Source organism: Capricornis sumatraensis, chromosome 4 (genome assembly GCF_032405125.1).
Source record: "Capricornis sumatraensis isolate serow.1 chromosome 4, serow.2, whole genome shotgun sequence".
NCBI classification, from domain to species: domain Eukaryota; kingdom Metazoa; phylum Chordata; class Mammalia; order Artiodactyla; family Bovidae; genus Capricornis; species Capricornis sumatraensis.
The window spans coordinates 139753795-139760064 of NC_091072.1; the positions used below are offsets into that span (position 1 = coordinate 139753795).

Sequence of the window (6270 nt, forward strand, 5' to 3'; positions counted from 1 at the left end):
CAGGAATTATTTATATGAGCAAAACAAGATTGTGTTTCTCATTACACAAACATTACCTGAATTTATCCAATCAACACACTAGTTTTAAAAAAATCATCTGTAACTAAAAGCATTGTCTTGTTTGTTGGATGCCATCCTCATTGGAATCATATCCAAAGCATCTAGAAATAACCCAAAACTAGAAAGTGGCCTATTTGCTAAGGCTGCCTATGATTCTTGCTATAAAATAGTTGCCAGTCTGATTTGAATGTCTAAAAAGAATGGGAATTATAGGGTTCTTCTAGATTTCTAAAGAACTTGCCAGAAGGAGGCAGAGAGCCAAGAAATCCACCTGCCTGCTTGGTGGCAGCTTGTGAAAGGGCAAGGCTGAGATTTTCTGGACGTTCTGTCCAATGACACGGTACAGAGAATACACCGGAAGATGGAGGAACAATCTATGGTGTCAGCCTCCAACAGACTCCCTTGAGGTAGTCCTCAGATGAAGGAAAGCAGAGGGAGAGGAGACCCTTGTCACCATTCTACCACCAAATATGGAGCTGAACATTCCCACTTGAGCAATAAAACAAACGCCAATTGCAAACAAGGACTTCATTCAAGCCATCTTTGTGGGAGATCTGGGTTCAACGCCTGGGTTGGGAAGATCCCCTGGTGGAAGGCATGGCAACCCACTCCAGTATTCTTGCCTGGAGAATCCCCATGGACAGAGGAGCCTGGCAGGCTGCAGTCCACAGGGTCGCCAAGAATCAGACACGACTGAGCAACTAAGCAAAGCACAGCACATCTGTTGTTATTCTTCAATTTCTCTTCTTGCCTGGTTTCTAGGTTTTGGTGGTCAGCCAGCTGATTCTTACTGTTTTCTTCTTCTTTTTAATTTTTTTACCCCATTTTTCCATTTCCACCCTCAGTCTCTTGTACTTGTCTGTCCTGTAAACCAGAACCCAGGTTACTCTGGTGTGTGTGGTGTGTGTGGGTGCTAAGTCATTTCAGTCATGACCAGTTCTTCATGACCTTATAGACTGTAGCCAGCCAGGCTCCTCTGTCTATAGGATTCTCCAGGCAAGCATACTGGAGTGGCTTGCCAAGGCCTCCTCCAAGGGATCTTCCTGACCCAGGGATAGAACCCATGTCTCCTGCGGCTCCTGCATTGCAGGCGGATTCTTTACTGCTGAGCCACTGGGGAAACTCGAGAATAAGAGGCACAAGAAGACAAAGATGATGAGCAGTGTGTCCATCAGCTGAGTGCGCATCTGAGACTTCTGTCTGTACACTCCCACCCAACCTGCGGAGGGGAGGAAGCTCTCGAGAGCCAGGAAAAGAGAAGCAAAACCGACTTCCAGATTTCAGGACCACTTAATTGTCAAACTTGCCTGGCTGCACCAAAACCAAGTACAAATCTTAAATCCAATTAGTAAACAGTGCTGGTAGACTGGGACATCCTGCTCCCAAACAACCCTTAGACCTACGATTTATCTTTCCTTAATATATTACATAGTGTAGGCGAAAGGTTACTATTATGGGCCAGAATGCTCTGGAAATAAGCATCCCAGAACAGCTGAGATTGTTGCTAAATAACTGATGAGAAGGATAATGTCAGGATGCTTCTCAGTTTTCAGAGCACCAAAGATTCTTTTAAACCTTATACAGGTGAAACATCATTTTTTAACTGGGCTGAACATAAGTTTACCTGCAAATAAACCTAGTTAAATTTTGAAACATATTTTTGGGAAGTAACTACTTATTCTGGAAATCACAGCTAGTCATTGTCCATCCTTAAACTAAGATGGCTTAATCTCATCTGGCTTCTCTGAAGGCTATTAATGTATTATTAATTACTCCCAATTCCCAAACCCCATACAGTGTTTATAAAGCTCTCAGGCCCTGTAACATCTCTTCATCACCTTATACTAATGCTATATGTATAGTTATATAGTCAATCTAAATAACCTGGAACCTGTCCCTGCGCTTATACTCGAGTCTCTTTACCAAAAAATGTTTTCCCGTTATTTCCACCTTTTAAATTTTTTCTGTCCTTTAAGGTATGACCCCAAATACCTCTTCCTTAACACACTCTTTCCCAAACCCCAGTCTTCCCTTTCTAACTTTTTTTTTTTTTTTTTTTACCATACAGTGTGGTATGTGACCATGGATCAAACTCAAGCCTCCTGCATTGGAGGGAAAGTCTTAACCACTGGACTACCAGGAAAGTTCACTTTCCTAACTTTTTTTAGAATTCATCGTCATTTATTGAAAAGAACATTCAGTTCAGTTCAGTCACTCAGTCGTGTCTGACTCTTTGCGACCCCATGAATTGCAGCACGCCAGGCCTCCCTGTCCATCACCAACTCCCGGAGTTCACTCAAACTCACATCCATAGAGTCGGTGATGCCATCCAGCCATCTCATCCTCTGCCATCCCCTTCTCCTCCTGCCCCCAATCCCTCCCAGCATCAGAGTCTTTTCCAATGAGTCAATTCTTCACATGAGGTGGCCAAAGTATTGGAGTTTCAGCTTTAGCATCATTCCTTCCAAATAACACCCAGGACTGATCTCCTTTAGAATGGACTGGTTACAGTCCAAGGGACTCTCGCAGTCCAAGGGACTCTCAAGAGTCTTCTCCAACACCACAGTTCAAAAGCATCAATTCTTTGGCACTCAGCCTTCTTCACAGTCCAACTCTCACATCCATACATGACTACTGGAAAAACTATAGCCTTGACTAGACAGACTTTTGTTGGCAAAGTAATGTCTCTGCTTTTGAATATGCTATCTAGGTTGGTCATAACTTTCCTTCCAAGGAGTAAGTGTCTTTTATTTTCATGGCTGCAGTCACCATCTGCGGTGATTTTGGAGCCCCCCCAAAATAAAGTCAGCCACTGTTTCCCCATTTATTTCCCATGAAGTGATGGGACCAGATGCCATGATCTTCGTTTTCTGAATGTTGAGCTTTAAGCCAACTTTTTCACTATCCTCTTTTACTTTCATTAAGAGGCTCTTTAGTTCCTCTTCACTTTCTGCCACAAGGGTGGTGTCATCAGGCATGTGTAAGAATCCTTTTGATTTTGTCACCGTATTACTTTGAACAAGTTACTCAACTTACCTGAGCCTCAGTTTCTCTCATTGTATGAGTCTTAAACAATATTATAAATTGTAACAAATATTTAAAAATTCACTCTATATAAGTAAGATTTTCCACTCCTCATTTCTACTTCTGTTAAGAATTTTCTTCAAACATAGGAAATCTGTGTTTTGGTGGTAGGATTATGAGCCTTTGCACTTACATCCAGTTCTGTGTTATTAATAAAGGTCATCAGTAAACCTGCATCTTACAATTTGCCCTTTCTCCATCCTCCCACCACTTGATTTTAGCCATGCAAGTTTTATTTTGTCTTTGTGTGTGTGTGTGGGCGGGGGGGGGTGGGGGTGTGGGGGGGGTGGCGGTGTGTTGTTGTTTTTAAGTTTCTCTGCATCTTGCCCCTACTTTTCCTCTACTTTTCAGCACAATCTCCTCAATTCCTCCAGCTTTCCTTAGCTAACTCTTATTCAGCTAAAATGTCACAGCCATGATGGTCTCCTCTGACTACCTGCAAGTTTGGGTGCCTTAGATTTACTTACTATTTCATTTGTCACACTTGTAATTTAACAAACATTATCTGCCAGAAGAGCCTGATAGCTCTGTGGTTAAGAGCTCGGGCTCTAGAGACAACCAAACCAGAATGTTGCCTATTACAGCTACTATGTGAGTCGTTCAGTTGTGCCTGACACTTTGTGACCACATGGATGGGGCCCCCCAGGCTCCCCTGTCCATGGAATTCTCCAGGCAAGAATTACAGCTAAGAAGTCCACTATTCCACTTCTCAGCTGGAATAGCCCGGGCAGCTCTCATCACCTCTTTAATCAAAAAACTGATGTAACTCACTTGGCATGTACACTGGACACATGTCGTATATTTTTAATATTATTAGTCAGCAGTGGTTTTATCACTGACTGTTATGTCCTTGGTTCCTTCCAGAATACTTGCCAAGTTATAAATAGTTATTGAATAAGTGAACAGAGTGTATGAAAAGATTAAAACATTTTCTTGTGATAAAAAGTTTGCTTCAGATCCTTAATGACAATTCATTTTTATTAACGTTTTAAAAGATATATCTCTTTTAAAAAATAATTTTAATTATTTTCTGAATTTATTTCTTAGCTGTGCTAGGTCTCCACTTTGAGGGCTTTTCTCTAGCTGCAGCGAGTGGGGCCTGCTCTCTAGCTGTGATGCGAGGGCTTCTCTTGCTGCTGAGCTCAGGCTCTGGGGCACTCAGGCGTCAGTAGCTGCAGCACGTGGCCTCAGTAGTTGTGGTTTCTGGGCTCTGGAGCACAGGCTCAACAGCTGTGACACACAGGCTTAGTTGCTCCACAGCATGTGGGGTCTTATCAGATCAGGGATCATACCCATGTCTTATGCATTGGCAGGCAGATTCTTTATAACTGAGCCAGCAAGGAAGCCCTGTCTTCTTATCTTTACCAGCTGCCTACTAGTCCCTTGTACAGACAGACATCGTGTATTTAGCCTCTCCGCTACTCCTGGCTATTTATGCAGCTTCTAGTTTTCTTCTCTTTCAAATAATGCCACTGTGACATTCATTTATATTTATCTTTGCGTGCTCTGAGTCTCAGTTTCTTTATGCCAGATACGGAAGTGCCACTGCCTATCTCAAAGAGTTGTTGTGAGAATCAAATGATATCATTATGAGTGTGAATATGCTTGGTAAGCTGCTAAAGACTATAGAGATAACTTCTCAGCACTTGCCTTGTACTGGATTGCAGTGGACTTCGAGCATACGTGTTTAGCTTTCCTATCACTGACTCGATGGACGTGAGTCTGACTGAAACTCTAGGAGTTGGTGATGGACAGGGAGGCCCGGCGTGCTGTGATTCATGGGGTCGCAACTGAGCAACTGAACTGAACTGAACTGAACTGATTACATTAAAAAATTGTTTGTGCGGACATAGTTTTCTTACACAGCTTTGTAATCATCTCTATCAAGTTCTATCACCGTACTTTGCCATTAAATGACTTTAAATAGATATTAGTTGAATAAGAGAATGAAATTGTCCATATCTTCCATCATTCTCTCTCTCCTCTCTTAGACACAGTTCATTAATTATGTTTATCTTAGTTCTCTTTATCAATTCACTTATTTTTAAAAACTAATTTCCTAAAATCATTGATCTTTAAGTTTTGATGCATAGTTTTTAAAAAGATGTATTTATTCAATTAATGTTTGGCTGCACTGAGTGCGATGCGATGAAGTCGTGGCAAGTGGGGGTCCTCTAGTTTCAGTGCATGGGCTTCGCATTGTGGCAGCTTCTCTTGCTGCAGAGTAAGGGCTCTAGGGCATGGGGGCTCCAGGAGCTCTGTGCGTGGCTCAGCAGCTGGGGCACATCGGCTTTGTTGCTCCATAGCATTTGAAATCTTCCAGGACCAGGGACCAAACTTGTGTCCCCTGCATTGGCAGGCAGATTCTTAACCACTAGACCCCCAAGGAAGCCCTTCCCAGGTATTTTTGCTAAGTTTCCTGGTGACTCAGATGATTATCCAGATCCAGGAACTCCTGATCTCATGCACTGTCCCAGGCACTGGCACTGGCGTTTTGTCTACCCTATCACAGATTGGAGGTCGTCTGACTTTTGCCTCACTCCTCCAGGATTCTCATGGCTGCAAATGACAGAAAAGTCAACCTAAATTAGCTGAAGCATAAAGGTGGGTTCACGTGGCTGAGAAATCGGAGGTAGCACTAGTTGGTCTCCCAGCTTCAATGATGTCACCAAGGCAGTCACATTGCTCTGCCTTCCTAGGTAAAAGCTTCTTGCCTAGAGGGCCCTAACCACTCTGGGTTTTCCTTCCAGCTTGCAAAATGGCATCACAGTTCTAGATCTTGCATCTTTAAACTATACATTCTAGAGAAAAACATCTCTTTAAGTAACATCTCTTCTTGAAGAAGAGAGAGGAATGTTTTTCTTCCCATAAGTTCCAACATAGCATCTTACTGACTCTGATTCCTAGTCAGGTTACAATGGCGAGAGGAATGGGTTAGGCTGATTGGCTTAATCTGACTGGTTTAAGTAATACCAGCTCTTGGTTTGGGAGGATTTAATTCTTCCAAACTCTGGATAAGGATGAGAAATGTTTTTTTCAAAAGAATTTCAAAACACTCTTAGGAAACGGGAAGGACACTGGGCAGCCAAACAATACCACATGTTTTATATAGGAGCCTCCTATGTT

General features: G+C 42.6%; 1 pseudogene; it reads right to left on the minus strand.

Moving 5' to 3' along the window:
* Positions 1-251: 251 nt before the first annotated feature.
* LOC138078745 (calcium load-activated calcium channel-like) lies at positions 252-3937 on the minus strand (annotated as a pseudogene).
* Between the last annotated feature and the right edge of the window lie 2333 nt (positions 3938-6270).